At 40.1% G+C, this 21066-nt stretch overlaps 1 protein-coding gene across 4 annotated transcripts in view; it reads left to right on the forward strand.

Annotated features, from left to right (window-relative positions):
• The first annotated feature begins 297 nt into the window (after positions 1–297).
• PKIA (cAMP-dependent protein kinase inhibitor alpha) overlaps positions 298–21066 on the forward strand; it is a 46315-nt gene continuing 25546 nt past the window's right edge. Inside the window, exon 1 of one of the 4 annotated variants that reach the window (XM_084508301.1) lies at positions 298–610. The gene's annotated coding sequence lies outside the window, so the exon portion shown is untranslated. Of the gene's footprint in view, positions 611–702; positions 940–2518; positions 2647–21066 lie in introns of those variants that run through there. The other 3 variants (XM_084508298.1, XM_084508299.1, XM_084508300.1) reach the window with 3 other exon arrangements.

A 21066-nucleotide genomic window follows, 5' to 3' on the forward strand; every position in this document is an offset into this window, starting at 1 on the left:
TTTGCTTCGCTTGGGCAATGCCAAGAGCTCTCGGGCCAAGTGACTTGGCCACACACCTATCTGTTGATCTGCACTGGACCGCCTGGTGCTGTTTGTGCAGTGACACGGCCGTGCTGGTTCATGGGGTTGTAAACTGTGGCTGTAGTCCAGCCTTCTTTCTGTACAAGCCTGCCAGCTCCCCAGTGCACGCACGGCGCTCTATAAATAACAAAAATAGATGTGCTGCCTACTGGTGGATCTTAAAAATATCAGGACACCCTCGTAAAAGGGAGAAGCGCGTCCTGGTGACCTTGAGCCAGGACGGTGGAGGACTAGGCCCTCCTTCTGGCCTTCAACCCCCTGCACGGAGCAGGAACCCCCGAGCCAAGCAGCTCCCCACGGCCCCCCAGGGAAAGGCGTTTTTGGGGGCGCAAGGCGTTTTTTTGGGGGCGCAGGCTGCGAAGCGCTTGCGCGCCCTGAGGCCGGCGGGAGGAGGAGGAGGGGGGAGCCGGGCGCCCACACGAGGGATTACAGCGGATTTTCCTTGAAAAACAGACACACGCACACCCCGGGGGGAAGGCTCCCCCCACGGCTCCGGCCTCGCAGCGCCGCGGGACCCTGCCCTGCCCTGGTACGGTGCCGCGGGGCCGGGCGCTGAGGGACAGGGAGCCGGGAGGGGGGGGGGATGCAGCGGGGCGGCCTCAACCCCCCCTCCCCGTCCTCGGCGAGAGCGGAGTGCGGCGGCCAGAGGAGGGGGCGGAGAGGATGACTTCATGCCGCCGGAGCGCCGTGAATTTAGGAGCAGCTGCCGCCGGCACCGCCGGCACCGGGATGTGGGGGTGAAGAGGCAGCGGGAGCTGAGGGAGGGGCTGCGCGGGGCGCCCCGATCCGCCGCCACCACCAGAGCCAGCAGCGGGAGGCAGGGAGGGGGGAAGATGCGCTGAGCCGGTCGCTGCAAAGGTGAGCGGGGGGCTGCGGGGGGCTGCGGGGAGCTGGGGGCCGCGGCCGCCTCCTCCGTCTCCTTCACGCTCTGCTTTCTGCCCCGCTCCCTGCTCGGCGGCACGGATCGGGGTGTGGGGGTCGCAAGGGCTGCGGCAGGTGCGGGGCCGAGCTCCGGGCCGCCTCCTGCTGCTGCTGCTGCTGCTGCTGCTGCTGCTCCCGCCGGCGGCAGGGAGACATCTTAGGGCCGGGGGGGATGAGGGGAGCGGAGCTGCCTCGTACACCACCCCCGGCCGGAGCTCGCCGCGCAGGGAACTAAAGGGAGAGTGGGAGAAGTTAGAGAACCGGCCCTCGCACCGACATGGGTGCTGCGGGCTCCTCACGGGCTCCTTTCCGTGCTCCGTGCGTTTTTTTCCATTGGTGCCGGCCGGTGGGAGGTTTGGGATGAGAAATGCCGGCGAAATTCCCAGTGCCCTCGTTGGCTAAATGGAAGAATTAATGAGTTGTGTCGCCATCGTATCAACATCTAAGTGGGAAAACAGGAGTACACGCAGCAGTGTAGCTTGGCCACTGACATTGCGCCTTCCTCGTGGTATGTACACGGGTCCTGGCAGTACACGAGTAGTCGCTTGGAGTTGAGCGAAAGGGGAAAAATCTGCCTGGCCTGTGTCCTTTTCTGGTATGTTTGTTGGGTTTTGGTTTTGTTTTTCCTTTGTTCTGCTCTCAGGAAGGATGCTGAAGAGATGGCATGTCAGTACAGGAGGCCAGGGTTGGCATGCATAGGCAGATCATTAGCATGAGCTCTGTTTGCATGTGGTAATGGTTAATGGCTTTATATGGTTTGGTTGGGAAGCGAAAAGAATGATTGTGCCTCCGGTGAGAGGAAGGATAAGGTACTAATGAGAAAAGGAAGCAGGATACCGGAACCTGAAAGTTACTTTGTTCAATGTCTATTTACTTACACATTCATTGTAAAGGATCCTGTTATGCTGTGCGCTCGTTGAGCAGCTCATGTAGTTGTGGGTTCCTCAGTTGTGGCCAAAGCTCCAGGCCACGGTGCTGGAATGATAAAAATGATACCTATGGAGGTAACAGGCAGTTAGATGCTTGGTCTCTTGTTATTTCTGGGAAGATGTTTAAATTCATGTGTTTGCCTCAGTATTGTTGCTGGGTAAGCAGAAGGCGAATGATGGCTACGGAGGCAGGAAATGCATATAAAGGACAATTGAGGCTTCACAAGGCTGAAACAAAGCATGACTGGTGAATTGCACTGTCAGAAATCAGTTCAACAGACAGATCTTTACTGTGAACAACAGTCATTAAGTATGACCCCGTATAAGCTATTATAGTCATTAACTATGGCCCCATATAAACCCCGTTAAGCACTCCATGGCACATCCATTGTATGCATTTCAAGCCAGAAAAAGTAATAACACGTTCCATCAAATCTACTTTTTATCTACCAAACATATACCTTGTTCCTGTAAAACACCTGGGAGCCTGAATTATCATCTCTCTACTTTTTTTTTTTTTCTTTTTTTTCTTTTTTTTTTGTCAGAAAAGAACGTGGTTGTCTGTCTCAGCAGTTGCAATGTTGCAGTCATCTGTTGATTTCTGCTGTAATGGCCTCTGGCTGGAAAAAGAAACCATGCAGCTGAGTTCACATACTTTTCATATTAGTCCACCCATTCTATATTGAGTCCATTGCTTTGCTGAAGAGAGCATCAAGTAAGGGTTTCACATTCTGTTGTTGTAAATGTGGGGTAGTATGAGTACTTGCTAATGTTGACAAAACATTACCACAGTAAATATAGCTGTTTGTGCTTCCTGGCAAATGTAAAGAGGGTTTCAAAAGGATGTCAGTAATTTCTAAAACAGTGTGGTGCCAGGGAAGAAGGACTAGTTGGCCAAGAGTCATTATTATATATGTGCACATACATCTGGTTGGTTTGACACAGGAAACTTGCTGTTGTTTATGTGTACTCCAAAGACAGACGGTATAATCATATCAAATGCAAGAGTGCATGTGTCTGTAGGAAAAGTACATATGTAACTACCAGTTTGGATTTAGTTAAATGGCGTAAATCAACTTGTTTCTTAACTCCTCTTACTCCTTTTGTTACAGTAAGTTCCTTACCTCTACCAGGCAAAGAAAAGGATCTTTGCTGTGGTTGATCTGGGGCAAGAGCCCCACTGCCTGGAAGAACAGCACAGTTGCCCAGCTGGATGATGCCAGACAGACTGGGTGGCAGCTGAGACTTAGCTGCCTTTTCCTCAGAGGGTCTGCTATTTTGGATTTCTTCATCTGGGTTAGTTCTGCAAATATGTAAGACCTTAATTATCTCTGAGATTTCTAGGCCACAGCCAGCCTTTGAACCAGCAGGTTCATTTAACCAAATTTATGAGCAGGGGCCAGATGGATATGTTTGCATAAAGCTTGTTTCCTTAGGAGAACAAACTGGAAAACCTAGTAACCTTGAATGCTCTTGAAGCTACAGAGGCTTGATGCTCCTTTCCAAGGCTGAAATGAAACAGTTCAGTTAATGCATTTTCCTTACTATGAGAATGTTTGAGGCTGATATTTCTAAGTGCTATTTGAACCAACTGAAGTAAGCACCTTCTAGATCAAGCAGGTAACAGTCCAGTTATGTTGTTACTAGGCTTTCAGTCGAATTATTTTCTCCATCTATGAATTCCTTAGAGTCCAAGAAATAAAGGAAGATGAGCAGAGTGTGAGCAAGCAGACATTAAATTATATATAATACATACAAACACACACTCTACATGAGCAAATAGGAGTGTTTTAAAGGTAGTGATACCATTGTTTCTTCATGACAACAAATGTATTAATGCTTGAAATGCATGCCCTGTATGTGCAGTAACTAGCATTTCTAGATGAGAAAAAAGTTCCATCAGAACTAAATGCCAGGTATTGACTTAAATTTTATCAGTTTTATCTAAATTTCATCCAAACCCACTTGCATAGTAAAATCTTCTGCTGGAGTCTTTAATTACTGTCAGTAGAAAGTCTGCATGTGAGTGGTCAGTCAAATGCAAAGGTAACAATTGTTAAGGAGAACTAAGAGTTCAATTGATTGATATCTAGTGGTGGGAACAAGACAGGCATTAAGTACCTTTGTACACAGACCTAATTGACCTACATCAGAACTTCACAACCAAGATACTGAAGCCATGAATTTAGTATCTGGAATGTAGAACAGAGTTCGTATATGTTTATTGCAGGAGCAATCTGATTTGTGGTCCTCTTCAAGAGAGGTTTATGTGAACGCAACACAAGCATGAATCCATTTATTTGCATTAATTTCATGATGCATTGATACACTAGTTTCAAGACAGTCTTTGGGTTTATACTCTTAAAAAGTGTCTAACATAATAAAATAGATTATCTTATAGTATAAGAACTGTGTGGTTCCAGTATGTATCCATGTCTTTAAATATAAAATTATTGGGAGAAAGAAACATAAAACGGAATCTCTTATAGGAGTGTTGGTGGAAATGTCCTAGCCAAATGCCAGATCAGGCAGTCTCATTTTTCATCCCTTAAAGTTTGCAGAAGAACCAATGAGTTACACTGGTTTTCTTTGTGCTCCCTAGCGTGCTGCCAATATACTGCATTTCTGAGCTGCCTGACTTTCTGTGGCAGTAAAATGATTCCACGGTACCTCTGTCTTTCTACCCTGGGTGAACCAAGTGTAAAGTTGTTGTTGTTTTTTTCCCCAAACCTTTTTGGAGAAGAACTTCAGTGGACAAATTCTGATGTCTTCCCAGGTGTAGTTGTCTCTAGTGGAATGTATTTTGTTTTCTAACCATTATTAAAATCAGTTTTAAAATAGGCTATGTTGCTGTTCTTTGGCTTTATGGGATTCATGGGCAGTTTAACCTGTCCCATTTCAGAAGTACTTCAAAGCAACATGCTGGTCTCTGCACAGTTATGCATCCCTTTCTGCACTAATGTCCCCGTGATTCATCAGAAGTGATAGGCAAATAGGTCTAACTCCAACATACGGTCTTTGTTTCTCTGACTGCTTTTTTGTCACATCTTTGTTCTAGAAACTGTTCCAAAAGACTCAAAGATACATTGAAGTTATCCTGGCAGCTGTTAGCTAGCCTGTAAAATGTGCTGCAGCTTTAATGAGATCATATACATCTTAATATATCTATATAATTATATATATATTATATAATATATAATATATGTATTTGCTAACTATTCACTCATTTGCCTTCTACCTCCTACAGAATTTCCATTTACACATATGGTGAGCACATAACTCTGGTGAAACGATCTCACCACCTGTTGTTTTAAAATAGCACAGATGCTTATTAATGGTCCTTCCATGATACTGTTTATAGTACATGTTAAACCTCCCTTAAAATACTGTGGATCATATTGGTAAAGGATATTATTACTTCAGTAGCAGCCTTAAATTGGCTCCTGTTCAGCATCTCTACTTAACCTGTTGATTGCTCACAGGTAGGACAGAGGCAAACTTAATGGGAGACTCAAAGCTGTGATCCCCAGTGAGAAACATGTCAGTGAGTCCCGTACAAGGTATTACGTGAAAATGACTGCTGCTATTTGAATGCCAGAGTAACACAAAGAACTGCAAAAAGTATGAGTACACAACTTCTCTACACTCAGAAGTCTTGAGCTCAGTTGGTCTGAACTCCTTCAGGCCAAGGCTCAAGAACAAAGTCTTCACCAAAGCAAGGGAAAGTGAATAAACTGAAATGTTGACACTTGATCATCTCCTTATTGTATTTTATATATTCTTTTCCTTTCATGGAAAAGTAATTTCTAAACTGACTAGACTAAATTATGTACCTAAATGTTCCATCAATTCTGTATTTTCTTACAAGTGACTTGGAATCTTAACTTTTCTTCCAAAGAGTTTCCAGAGTTGTAGTTCAATGCTGCTGCTTGCTGCTGCTTTTTTTTGTTGTTCAACCTGATCAAAGTAGAAATTAAAAATGCATTAGATGCATTTCTACTTCAAAATCAATCATCTATCCACAAGGGGGCCAAGAAGAACTATTTATGTTAAGTGGTATTTTATTACCATTCTCACTTCACTGAGATGTAAATTTAAAAGGGTGATCGGAATAAGCAGACTGTGCTGCTTTCAAACTTCCTGAAGTGCTTGCTTAAGGTGCAGTAAGTTCTTGATGTTTGTATGTTGTTTATGAATTCCAAGAAAACACTGTTACACACTGCAAAAAAATACATAGCAAGAAAAGGAATGAAGGATACATCTTATTTAAGTTGAGCAAAACCTCTTAGTAACTATTAGTGACTGTCTTTTTTATTTTATGAATATTTTAAATGAAATATGCATGGAGACTTTTTTCCCATGGTGCTTGACAGATGGCATTGACTGGTGCGGTTTAGAATAGCTAGTAAATAAACAAAAATAGTTGTTCACACCAGAATATTAACTGTCAGATGTCTGCTCAAACTGTCTAGGATGGACATAAACTTCTTCTCATTTAGAAAAGTTGTGCATTATATCAGTATAGACCTAACCTGTAATAATAGAAATGTGCTATTGGAATAAAACTGCTGGCAAACTTTCAGTAAAGGATGCTTGGAGAAGTAATACATAATAGAGAAATAATACATAAATTCAGTAACATTCTTCTGATGGAGTCTTCCAGCACTTGGTGCTCAGCATTGATTAACAGTTTTATGAGCTCAAAGTAATACTTGCACTACTGTATTTAATTGCAGGAGATATAGTGTCCTCACTGAATGAGTTCAGTTGCTCTGATTTATGTTCTCAGCCTCCATAGTGTGGCAGGCATATGATGCCGTGCTTGTGTGAGTCTCCATTTTGCCTTAAATTTGTTGCCTAATCATTTAATTGGTGCCCTTTAGATTGTCATGTTGTGAGAAATGTTAAGCAAGCATTTCCTTTTAAATTTCTCACCTGTCATGATTTCATTTTATCTATCACATTGTCTTTTTCCTCAAAAACAGTCTTCCTGGTTTATTTACTCTTCCTGTATGAAACTCTTGTTTCATATCTGATTCTTCATCACGTTATTTATATGCTTACTACAACTTTATTTCTGTTAGGCACTGGTAACAATGTAGGAACTCCACTTAGTGGTGTGGTGACTTTTATTTCTGTTCTATTCCTTTTCTTTTTTTCTTTTTTTTTTTTTTTCCCTACAGTTATTAATTCTGCATTTCATTTGAACTGATCTCTGGCATCCCCATGAAGTTCACTGTAGGATCACTGCAATGATATGTCTGCAATGAGTCTGGAAGAATTAATTGAGTGTCATTAGCAGGAGGCATGGATGTTGGTAGCTGGATCTCAAAATGTGTCTCTTACAAATGCATAAAAATATCAAAAAAGTGTGTCTTAAAAATGTAAGAAAGAAAAAATGCAGTGTGTAGCCTTACAGAACAAGAGAAGTTCAGCCCTTTCTTTGTTTCATATTTCTTATGTTTTAAAATAGTGGGATGATGGCAGGTTACGGATTTGGGCTGATGTTTGTGAATTTAGACATGGCGAGCTGGAAATGAGTGAATAGGATCCATTATCGCATATGAGAATTGGAGCATGTGGAAAAAAAAAACGTACTCTGAAAGGCAGACATAACATGAAACACTTTATTAATGAAAAATAAATAAATAAAGCCTAAGAATAGACTGCTGCATTTTAAGTAACTGTTATTTGTAAGGTCTCATGGAGTCAAAGCGTGATAAGAAATGTGAATGGAGTACGCATGAATATAGAAGCTGCGTGACTTGAGAAAGACATGGCTTATCAATTTTGATTACAGCATGCATTGAAAGCCTAAGGATACCAGAGCTTTTTGTCAGTGAGGTAAGAGTATTTTATCATATATTTGCTTCTAGACAGGCAACTAATGTTAACATTCATTTCTTAGGCAAACACCAGAACGTTTTCCAAGCAGAATACCGTGAATAGGAAGTGCCCTGAGTTATCTGAATAACTAGAGGACTTCTTGAATGTTTCTTTGGTGTGTAAATTTGCCTGTGAGGAGTACAGGTGTTGATCTGTTGAATGGCAGCTGAAACATTATAAGGCATAAAATAGAATTCTATAATGCCAGTGTCATTCACTCTGAGTGACAATGTACAAAAAGGGCATTGCCAGCCCTGCATGTCCTTTTTAGAGTGTAATTGTTATAGCTGATACTACAAGGGCCTGTCTGGGGCAATGGCAATGTTCTACTGAATTTTTACAGAGGCAGAAACACTGATAAATGGTGAATGAGGTGCACAGCTTCCACAGAAAGTATCATACCCACCCCCATGACACATACAGCACGAGGGTATTTATAGAAGACAAACATGATAGCCATGCATCCAGAGGAACACAGATACTGTGTATAAGAATAAATAAATAAATAAATAAATAAATAAATAAATAAATATAAGCATGTGACATCACTTCCTCACTAATACTTTCGCATTCATTGCATGTGGATACAGTAATAAGCTTTTAATATATCAAAAACTGATGATGCTGATTAGTGCTTAAGGAAGGAGTTGCATGAAGATATTTAGCATGGTACGATACACTAGCTAGTTGTCACTCCAGAAGTGGATACTTTTCAATTTTACATTCTTTGCATGTTGAAACAATTACCTTACAAACCAAAGAGCAAGAAGAATAATTTGTGTTACTTTCATTTTCTTAGATACTGGGGAAATGTATTATATACTTTTAATCATGGAGACCTCAAAACACTTCACAGTATTTCCACTTTCATTGACAAGCAGGGAATGAAAGGTGTAGTTTAAACATTGTTTTCCCCCAGTCGTATAGCCAGTAGAACTGCAGGGAGTTATTTATGCTAATCTCCAGAAAAAGGTACTGATTTCTGATGACTGCTGCAGCACACTGAACCATACTATTTCCTCCCAAGCAGAAAATTCTTTCCTGTTACTTTTATGCCTCATGTAAGCAATTTTGAAGGCTGTTCATCCGTTACTGACTGCAGCTCTGCTTCTTAAGCAGTGTTTCCAGTGGGACAGCACACTATGCAAATGTATTTTGTGTAGGTTTATTTGATTCTTCAAGTCCACCCTTCATTATAATTTATGTTCTTCCACCTTCTCCCCTCTTCTTGGTCTGGCCAGGCACTGATACTCATTTTCCAAGTATATTCTTTACTTTGTCGATAAGCCTTTTGAGTTTATAGTTGGGACTATCTTGGCAGCACACTATTTTATAAATATTTGTTCTTAACTACTATATTGTAAATTTTTTTGGAGACTAGCACTTGAAAATGCATCTGATTGCTTAAACAAACTGCAAGGCACAAAATTAGGAGGAAGAACTTTTTTGAAGCACTGCGCTGGGATCAGCACCCAAATGACCGCCACATGTGGTGGTATGTTGCATTCATTTCCCACAGGAGTGAGAGGAAAAAGAGAAGGTGCCACGAATCTGAGCAGTTTGCCCCCACTTGCCAAGCTTTTGTGATCTGAGCTGACCACTGAATGCTGCGCTTTCTTTGAGCATTAGGCACTGAGCAAATTTCAAGAGAACTTATGCTTTAGCACCTTGACTTTATCAGTTTCCCGCTATGTGTTAGTAATTTACAAACGTTATTGCCATTTCTGTTAACAGTGGCCAAAATACTAGGCTTTCATTTTTACCAAGGGTTGTTTCTCTTAAGAGATTCTAATGTATGTCAGGGCATGCATGTGGACTGGTTGGAAAAGATAAATAGAGGAGTTAACTGTCACCAGAGGAATGCAAGAGTGGATCTACTGAGAGTCTTTCTGGATAAGTCAAATGTTGGACTAAAAAGTTTAATTGTACACGTTAGTATTTATGTTGATTATTGTCCAATGGGTGAGGTTTCTTCTCCCTACCCCTCCATAGGCAGTGCCTTCTTTGTGGAACTGATGAGTGTGAGACAGTGTGAGGAGAGACGTGTTGCTGGGTCACTCTATTCAATTTGGAGTAATCCAAAGTAAACATGGCTGTGATCTCTGCTCTATAGCTGTCCTTCTCTTTTTCTTTTCTGCTTTTGTATGTATTTGGGTCAGATATGTAAGTCAGATGCTTCTGTCTTAGAGTTTTGGCTTAAAGCTTTCTTAGAGATTTTTTTCTTTTAGGTTCCTACTGCTTTCTACAACTAGCCAGATCATTTGAAGTCAAAATCTTACACTTGGTGAGGAGGCTGTTTGCATCTAACCTAGCTGAAGTATCACAAAATGAAAAAGTATTCAGGGAAGCATGAAAAGATCAAGTGGGATTAAATAGCAACGTGAAAGTGTTTATTCCTTGCAGGAGCAGTGTTTCAAAGCTAGAAGCAAGAAAAAGAAAAAAGCATTAATTGAGGGAAGTTAAAATATAACATAGAAATTTTAAGAGAAGGTTCTTCAAATTCTTTCATCTATTAAAAGCATTAAATTGGAGGTCTTTAGTTTACAAGTTTACATGTGATCAAATATAAAGAGAAATAATGAAGAAGCCTATTAAAGATAGGAAAAAGAAAAAATGTTGAATGAAGCAACTGTTATACATCTCCCCAGGGCCAGCTGTCTATGAAAAGGGTGTCTTCCCTCCTACCCAGTGTGTGGTTTTAGACACTTGATCAGAATTGTTGGTTATTTAAGGTGGCATGGATGACATCTGAGAGTGAGACACAGATGAAGTCAGTTATCTGTATGCTTCTGTAAATAAAATTGCATGTAAGGCCTTGCTGACTGCTCGCTTGTCCATTAACTGAAGGGACTACCCACAAGTTTAATCCAGGTCTTCTTCCTTCACACACTGCTTATTGTTCAAAACCTAACCAGAGCTGAACATCGACCATTTTCTTTGTCTCTCCTTTCCTATTTAATGAGTGTCTCAAGATCCCCTCATAAAACTTGATGAAAACACCCTGGCTTTTGTAGTCACTTGCTTGGTTTCACCTAGGAAAGGTGAACACAGCAATACCTGACAATAACCAGTTGCACGTAAAGGATCCTTTGTTACCTTCTGAAAATCCTTGTATCTCTTAACACAAGGGGAATACGAGACTGGAATAAGGTCTAAAACACCCATCTGAGTGCCTCACTGTCTGCACTTGGATCATCCACAACACACCTACTTCAAGTGGATGCCTGTTTTTCCATGGAAACTGGGATGGTGATGGAGAGAATGGGAGTGTCTCGGTTTCATCCTGACATTTAATTATGACAAATCTGCAAAGTAGTCATGGAGGATGCAACTGTAATGTAACTGGGATCTCATTTTTTTTTTTTTTTGTCTTACTGACCAGCATGTTATGCTACTTTTTCTACAGGCAAGCTTTTTGTTTGTTTGTTTCTTCTGAGTTTCTTCTCATCTCAGAATGACAGAAGTCACTCTACTACTTCACTGAGCAATACTCCAGCCCCTTTGTTTGCTGGAGCAGGACCTTTCAGATGGTGTGGCTTACTCCTAGCCTTCTGATGGAAAATACCCGGTTTGGCAAGTAATTTTTATTTCTGCAGTTGCTTGGAGGAGGATGTGCTTTCTCATCTACTCTGAGCCAAAGGAAAAGTGCACACTTACACATGTGAGGCTTATCTCAACATCCAAACATTCTGCCAGGTGCTGTGAGGGAGCTAAAATGGCTTTGCCAAGTTGTCATTTATAGTCTTGACTATTTGAAGTGCCTTTATGACAAGATACTTTATATCATCCACTGAAATCTGAGTCCTTTCCAAAATTTCTTAGCAGAAAAATCAGGCAAGAAAGAAATTTTTATCTCCAAAGGCATATTTCTTAAAAGCTTTTGAAGTCCATTCATTTCTGTGGAATTCCTACCGCATCCTTCTAATCTTCTAATGGAAGGGCCATCTGTGACCCATTAGCTAGTCTGTTTCTGTAGCTATGTTTATACAAGCTACCAAAAAGAGTGGAATTTGTTTGTCACACATTGTTGGGTACAGCTTGCTCAAAAAACAGCAGTGCCACCCGAATTTAAATGGAACTGCCCACCATTCGTTCTTTCATGCTCTTCTACTCTTCCCTCAACTATTTTGGAACAGTACAAATAACAGTTACCAAGAAAAGGAAAGCTAATGTTGTCTTTATTCAAAATGGATAAATATAATGACTTAAAATTTCCAAGGTCTATCAGTCTGATACCAGGCAAAATAGTAGGAACCATGATATTACTTTTACTTAAATCTTTGGAGGATAATACTGTAGGTAATGCCAATCACTGATGGTTAGTGAAGAAAAAAAAAAAAAAAGAAAAAAAAATGCCTTGTCAAAGGGTGGTGTCCCTCAGGGGATCTGTTCTGGGACCAGTACTATTTAATATCTTTATCATTGACACGGACAGTGGGATTGAGTGCACCCTCAGCAAGTTTGCAGATGACACCAAGCTGAGTGGTGCAGTTGATACACCAGAAGGAAGGGATGCCATTCAAAGGGACCTGGACAAGCTGGAGAAGCGGGCCCATGTGAACCTAATGAGGTTCAACAAGTCCCAAGTGCAAGGTGCTGCACCTGGGTCCGGGCAATCCCAGGCATGATTGGGTGAAGAACACATTGAGAGCAGCCCTGCAGAGAAGGACTTGGGGGTTCTGGTGGATGAAAAACTCAACATGAGCACAGTGGTGAGTGCTTGCTGCCCAGAAGGCCAACTGCATCCTGGGCTGCATCACCAGAGGAGTGACCAGCAGCTTGAGGGAGGGGATTGTATTCCTCTGCTCTGCCCTTGTGAGGCTCCATTTGGAGTGCAATGTCCAGGTCTGGGGCCCCCAGCACGAGAAGGATGTGGATCAGTTGGAGTGGGTCCAGGGGAGAGCTGTGGAGTTGGTCAGAGGACTGGAGCACCTCTCTTATGAAGAAAGGGTGAGAGAGCTGTGGCTGTTCAGCCTACAGAAGAGAAGGCTCCAGCGTGACCTTACTGCAGCTTTTCAATACTTAAAGGAGAGTTACGAAAAAGATGGAGAGAAACTTTTTGCTCGGGTAGACTATGACAGGAATTGGGGAATGGCTTAAACTAAAAGAGGGGAGATTTAGATAGTTAAGAGGAAGTTCTTCACTCAGAGAGTGGTGACGCCCTGGCACAGGTTGCCCAGAGAAGCTGTGGATGCCCCATCCCTGGAGGTGTTCAAGGCCAGGCTGAACAAGGCCCTGGGCAACCTGATCTAGTGGGAGGTGTCCCTGCCCATGGCAAGGGGTTGGAACTAGAGGATGTTTAAGGACCCTTCCAACCCAATCTGTTCTAGGATTGAAAGAGGATGTGATGTGCTGGCTCTATGTGTTTTTGGAGGTTGCAAGTTTGGGTAAAGGAAGTAGACTTAGTAGTGTATTTCATTCAGTGAAATCTGTGGTTAATACCACTTTGTGTCTGCCAACTCAAACACCTCTACCACGTTATCTGCCAGGTTTGCTAGTTAGTTCCAGATGCCAGGCAGATAGTTAAAGCAAAATATATATGTTACATTCACACCTGTGTCTTACCCACTGTAACTTCTTTGTGCCTGTCATAGAGGTGTGATGAATGTCTTCCCAGCAAGTCCGTGGCTGCATTTAGATCAGCGCTAACCCAGATGAAGCAGCTGTTTCTAGGTTCACTGTAAAAAGATTTCTAAAAAATGGTGTAGTTACAGGATTCTTTACCTGCATAGAAAATACCAAAGCATACCTACCTGATGAATATCTGCTGAGTGATAAATGGTATTCCCTTTCTTGCTCAGTCTCTGCGATGGTCTGCAATATTGTTGGGTGTTTCCTTACTTACCTTTCTTCTCCCTGACTTCCCAATTCACCCTAAGAAAGAAAAGCAGAGGGAGGTTTTTCCTACAGCAGAAGGTTGAAACAGAATTCAGTTGTACTCTGAGAGAGTTGAGCTCTGAATATTTGGAGAGCTGCATGACTTTGTACAGCTTCTGTATTTGTTTCACAGTGTTAAAATTGTTTTCTTATTGATAATTTACCTTGGCACACAGACACTCCATTTTTCTCTTAAAATAAAACTTTGAAGCCAAAGAAGTGTGAATTGGCTGTTCAAAAGCTTTGATATCCAGGATGTTGTTTAAATGTAGCAAATATATCAATAGTATCCTAACAGACGTCTTTATAGGGCTCGCTAAGTATGTTTAATTGTTAGATGAATTCAAGGACAGCACAAACAGAATTAAACGTTCTCCAAGGCCATCTTAAAGGCTTCTATGTCATGCTTTTTTTTTTTCTTTTTTCTTTTAACTTTGTATGTTTAATATAGACCACACTTTTTCCAAGTGTGTTTGATGGCTACATTGCAAAGCTGATGAAAGATCTGTGCAGCCTCCTACCAGTAATTTTACAGGAGCCTTAGTTTAATAAAAAGCTGGGAAGGACAGTGCTTTAGTGGCCTGAAAGCTTCTGAAAAATCCATTTTAAGCCCTTTTTTTTTTTTTTCTGTGACATTCAAGACTTTTTTTTAGCTGTTGTTGTTCTGTTTAACCAATAGAATAAGCAGAATTCTAAGGTTGCTTGTAAAAATGTTGAAATTTGGCCTTTATGAATCTGTTTACAACCATCTGGCTTCATGTTCATCATAAATTCATGTAATAAATCCACCAAAATGATCCTCTCTTGGTAGAAACCTTTGAAACTGTTGAAACACTGAAACTGGGCACTTCTGTTTCTTTCCATATGAGACATTACTTTGCTTGCCTCATTTTAATGCTTTATACCTAATTAATCCCTTGTAATTACGTTGTGTGTCTTGGTTCTTTCTACTCTGTATTGGAAAATAGGAACTTTGTTTCAAATATATTTTTGAGTTTTGAACTTTGGTACAGACTGTTCTCCATTGCAGCTCCTTGTTCCATCTACAACAGAGTGACATTCTTCCAGACATCATCAGCATGTTTCCTGAAGATGAAGAGGGGAGTTTAATGTCGCATTATCTTCCCTATTTCTCTTGCAGTAGATGAAATGAAAACCTGACTGCTGTGAAAACAGAAGACTGCCAGCTGTGCCACATGCGTGCTATCTAGTAGCATGAAGAGAACCTCTTGTATAAGTTGCAGTTAGAGGATTCTGGCTGGGTCTTTCAAATTAATTATTGAAAATGGCATGAGAAACACAAGATGAAGAAATTAGGAAAAAACGTCAGCAATTAAAATGAGTATGATCTTTCAAAGAGTGTCTGGGAAGCAACTTTTAAAAACATAAAACAACAACAAACAAATTTATAAACTATTTGTTTTTTTACTGCTGTGGCCAGAGCTCTGTATGAGAGGTGCTTTTGTGGAATTCTTTGTCTTCAGCCTCTAGCTGTTCCAGCTCACTCTGTTCTGGTACTCCTCCCCTTTCTTTTTGTTTTCTCACAAAGGACAGAGATGAAGGTCAGCTCTGTGCTTCTGGACCGTATGTCAGAGTGATTGCTTCACACTATATATCTTCTGGTTTGTTTGTTTGTTTGTTTAAAAAAAAAAAAAAAAAAAAAAAAAAACTCAAAGGTTTAAAAGTTCATAATTGCAATATACTAATGAGGAAACCTCACTGCAAAGAAGCATTTTGTATGTACCTTCTTCCAGATGCTAACAGATAAAATTTCTTACTGCTTTTTTATTTTACTACTTCAAAAATTGATTTCAAAACAGAATCTTATTTCAATGCCTGCTTGCCGTGTGTATTCCTAAGACTGTTTCTTGTGTTCCAGTTCATAATGGAAATCATCATTCTGTCTCCTGTAGTATGTTATCCAGTTTGTAGATAAGATGCATATGTTAGACTTTATTCTATAGACTATGTAGATGTACTGGTAGTAAAATACATAGCAGTGTGTCCCAGTTATCACCAAGCTCAAGGCCAAAGTTTGTGTGTTCTTGCAAATTTAGGAGTTAAATATGCAAATCTTCATCTTCTCTTGAGAAATTAAATGTTTTCGACTGCGTGGGTAGAATCTGATGAGAATTCAACCAGCAAAACTTCTCCAGTAAAGTTAATTAAAGCTGGTATCCTGAGAACGCTTTGCATTAATTTTGTATCAGATTATACTTTTACTTTCTGCAGCCTTAATTAATCAAAACTTAATGGTTACTCAATCTGTAGCAGTGTTCTGGGCTTAACGATATCAAGGGGCATGTTCCTAATTGAATATTGGGATCTGGGGAGAGGAGCAGTAGACACTGGTCCCCTTTTCCAAAAGAGAAATAGACTTTGAGGTATGAGCAGGGGAAAAAAGAAAGAGGTAAATGTCAGCTTGTCCTTGAGGACAAGAAATGGCAGCAGAATGAAGACAGCAAAGTAATTAACAGGTCTTTCTACAAGAGAGAAGGTGGCCTCTACTGTGCCTGGTTACACAGACTGTAATTTAAAACAAACTGTCTTGATCTCACAGCTGGATCTTCCAGTGACTGGTTCTTGCAGGCAGTCTGAATATGTAAGATGTAAGCCTGTGAGCAGAGACTGAGGTAGTCATTGCCTGAGAGCACAAGCTGAGATGACAGATTGATTTGTGAAGAGCTAAAACTCTCATCCATGGTGGCTTAAGGCTGTAGATTAAGCCTTTGTAGATTAATGGTTTTGGCCTGTAATGTTAACATTTTGAATTGCACCAGGATGCAAAGGAGAGTCAACTACAGTCTGAACTTGGGCTGTTGCCCTCCAGCAACAGAGCTAAAAACAAAAAGGTTTTATAAACCTTTGCATAGGTGTTCAAAAAGTAAATTCCTGGTTACTTGAAGCATGCATCAGGATCAAGAAACTCTAGAGCTGGCCAGACTAAGGGGATCATTGTGCCAAGACTCAGTTCCATGTGTAAGTAGAGGGCTATATTCATCTCTGTCATGATGCTGATGATAGTGACAACTTTTTAAATGTAATAAGCATGGATTAAATAATATTTCTGTCAACTAATATCCTTTGCTTTTCTGCATTGCTTTTAACGAAACTGGGCTCTCAATCCAGGAAAAAAGCTGGACTTCGTCAGCAAAAAGAGTGAAGCTAGCAGATCAAGAGAAGTGACACAATATATATATATATATATATATATATGTATAGATTTTTTTTATTTAAAGACATGCATACAGATGCCTTTTGAAGTGTCATGTAAAATAATGTCGCCTATGTTGGACCCCCAAGGATCAAAGCAGTATGTTGACATGCCAAGTCAAGTCTAGTGATGGCTACCAAGACCAATTAGGAGGCTGGAGCACATGATGTACAAGGAGAGGCTGAGGGTGCTGGTTTTCTACAATCTGGGGAAGACAGTACAAGAAGAAGAAATTGTCATATATAAGGAGCAGTTATGGAGAAGACAGACTTTTCTTGGAGGTGCTCAACAAAAGAGTCACTGGTCAAGTTGCAATGAGAGAAATTCTAACTGCATGAAAGGGAGCTGGGGTTTGTTGGACTAGATGACCACCAGATGTCACTTCCAGTCAAAGTTTCTCTATGATTTTGTTGATTTACTACGTGTGCCTGTAGAGGCCTAGCAGTCCTGATTCAGGGTTGGGACTTAAGTTTAAGGTAATACCTTCTCCATGGAAATAGGGAATGAGAGAATGGCATTTTTTGTCTTCAATACAGTAGCCCCATATAACGGAAGCAGGAGACCTGTCCTGCAGACTGTCCCCAAGCTCAAAGGACCTGATCCTCTGTCCCAGCAGATGACAGAACCATCAGCATACTGATTCTTCATCAGCAGTTGAAACTGGTTTACTGTGTACAGGCACAATTATTCTCCTGGTTCTGTGCCTTTTTGCAGATTAGAGGATGCCTGGCTGTCATATGATTGCTGCAAAACAGGAAACCTCTGCTTCAGAATCTTGCTCCCCAGATTATTTTTGTTGTTTTTGATTGCCTCTAGAGTAAAATAGATGAACAGCCCTGGAAGACCTGCTAGCTTTAGGTGCCACATGCAAAACAAGCTGTTTTGTCACTAGATGTTTATTTTACAGGAATATCTACATGTAGATCATGCAAGATACAGAGGTTCAGTTAGACTCCCCCACAGAAGGCCTCTAAATCCAGCAGAACAATATGCAAGTGCCATGGCAAAGTGGTTCGCATGCTTCTATGGCAAGCTGGTGTTCTGGACCTGTAAAACATCTTTGTGAAGAGATTGTTTTTGCTTTACTTAAGCTGCCATGTCAAGTGAAATTGATACTAAGACAATGGGAAGCAAACCAAGTAAGCATTTTGAAATCTGTATTAATGAGCTTGTCATTGTTTAATGTACTTTCGCTGGTGCAGAAAAATACAGATAATGTGACAACAGGCATTGCAAACTAAACTTATTCTTCTATCAAGTCCACCCACATAGATATTCAAGAAAAGCTCCATCACATGCTGAAATCTGAAAATCTAAAGCAACCTTCAGAAGTAAATTAAATTAATTAGAGTACACTTAATACCTGTGTATCATTCAGCTTTCAAACAATACTGGTGTAGGACAAGAAACAACAAAAATCAAGCAAGGAGAGTAGAAGTTCATGGCTATTTTTGTTTGTTTGTGAATGGTGCCAGAACAGTTCCAGAAGACCTTGTAGCTTCCTCTACTGAAGGGTATTCACCTTTAATAAACTGAAGGTGAACAACTTACTGCACGGGCTTGTTAAGGAAAGCTACTGAAAAATACTTGTTCTGGATAAAGAATCAGAAAATAACTTATTTTTGCTGGTATGGTCCATAGTGTCATAACATAAAATAATTGCTTTTTATAGAGCACTGATTTTTTAGTCTAATTGTAAGGAACTCTAGTTCATCTTTTGTCTTTAATTGTTAATGATTCTTGATTCCTTGGAAGAAAAATAGTATAGGATTATAGCTACTAGATTCTATGCTGATCTACTTGATTTTAACTGTAATTAAGACGGTATTTTTGAGGGTTTGTCACAGCAATACCCTTGGAAGTTGGTTTTTTTTTTTCTTTGTGTGTCTTGAGGAAAAAGATACTCACCCTTCTATTAGTGTAAGGAGAGTAGTTTTCTTAATGAAAGACGTAAGCTGACTAAAAGCTACTTATTCTTCTAGATGTATCTTGTCAGCCCCTATTTCTAAGAACCTTCTCAATCTAGCATCAGGTGTGTTTCTGTCTACAGAGATCCTGTCCTATTATTGTTGTTTCAGAGTGCCCAGGATTAACAAGAAGAAATGCAGAAGAAATAAACAAATCTAAAGCTGAGCAGAGCAAAAATTGTCTCAAAGTGGTAATGTTTAGTTCTGTGATACTTGATTGCTTCTGTAGTTACATCTAAAAGGTATAATGCTATGCAGCTTCACATAAAGTTTATGCAGTAATAGAGATCACTGTAGTATTTGGTTACATGCTTAATAATCAGGCTAAAACAGTTTGTCTTTGGCAACCTGATCACCATCTATATTTCATCAAATCAGAGGTGGAGGGTTGTTTGATTTAGTTTATGTAGTTTATATGCTTTTTGTATGGTATTTTTTCATTGTTTGTTCTTGTTGATTTTATTCAAGTTATCAGTTAACTGGAAAGTCAACTGAAGATGTCTCAAATAGGCTTCATGGGGTAAGAAGAATTATTTTTGTTTGGGGTTATGTGCGTGATAAGCAGGAGTGTTGTGGTTTGGCTGTGGCTTTTTTTTTTCCCTTACTTGTTTGTTTTCCTTGTGGGTGTGGTATAGGGGTTTTTTGGTGGTGGTGGGTTTTTTTGGTTGTTGTTTGGGTTTGGGGTTTATTTTGGTTGTTTTTTGGTTTTAACATAAACCTCCTTTCTGCTTATATTCCTAAGGTGTGTAAAGATGGCTGTCTTTGTCTATGCTATTCAGGAATGGCATAGCTCTTTGCTTTAATTTTTTTGTCTTCTAGTTATGTCTTCGATTGTCAGACTCAGAGACTCCGAGCATTTTTACACTTACTCTCTGCAAACTACTTGTATACTTTTAAAGAAGAAAGAATTCTTCTGTATTTACTTTTTAGTGGGAAAGATAAAGTTTGCTTTCACTTTCAGTTGAACCCATTGGTTTTGGTAGTCCTTTAACCAGTATACTGAGGTATACCAAGCAGGAGGTGAATAATAATTCACCTAGTAGTATCTTTAACATACCTAAGAAATCGTCATATCACATAACGTGAAGTTTAAAGTAAACAGTCAGATTCCCTTTGACTTTACAGATAAGTTTGCTTCATTTGGTATATGTATCAAATGACTAAATGATTTGTTGTGATTCCCAGAAAATTTCTTGGCACGTGTAGATCACGGCTGTCTAGATACAAGATCATTATTCCAGTAATGACATCATGTTAAATAGCTCTGTGGAAAGGAGACACATGCTGAAACATGGATTCAGCTGTGTTTCACATAAAAGTGTTCAGTGTATGTCCATCCAAAGGTCAGTTAAGGGGAAAGAGAGGTTTCTATTTCACTTAGCCTATGGAATCTTGAATATGTTTTTACTTTCTGTGTTTCAGGTATTAGTACTTTTTTTAAAAAATATAATAGTAGTTATAACTGAGGTTTTAAATTTTCATTGTTTTTAATATTTGAGTAGTAGTATTTCAATAATCCCTGTAGGGTGCTGAGCAAGAAGAGAGAGGCAAAATATAAAAGGGGCAAAATATTGCCTGATTCCGAAAGTCAAAGATATTCCTGACAAAGCATGAATGAGCAAATTGCTTAGGGGGAAGAGGAGCATTTTGGAAAGAAAGATTTAAAGCAGAAAGACACTGAGGCTGAGCAGTCTATATCCAAGAACTGTTACCTGAAGGTTATTTCAATAACACTGTACTGAAAAGATTTCTAAAATGAAGATGCTTCATGGTTTTTCCATATTTAGTTCAGCTCTGATTTCATTGCAGTCTGATGAAAGCGTAAATATGGATTATTTGTTACACAAACAACAGATTTATTTGTTTGAAAATACTGTTGCTGTTTCTCTTGGATCACGAGAAGGCCATAGGTAGCAGGGCTGAGCTATAAGGTAATGGAAAGATTTGTTTAGGATAAGGGCAGAAGAGATCATTTTTGGTGTTAGTTTAGGATGGCATATTTCAAAGACATTGAGCAAAAAGTTTAAAATCTACTTATCTAAAGGTTGATGATGAAGCACATATTCACTGAAGTTTTTAATCCAATATAGTCATGTTAGAAAAAGTGGGCATTAAGTGCTTGGTAGTAGAGAGAAAAATGTCTCCCCTCCATCCTTGTTCCCGTAATGTTTTTTTACAGTATTGGTAATTC

Source organism: Aythya ferina, assembly GCF_964211825.1.
Source record: "Aythya ferina genome assembly, chromosome: 2".
Taxonomy (NCBI): Eukaryota; Metazoa; Chordata; class Aves; order Anseriformes; family Anatidae; genus Aythya; species Aythya ferina.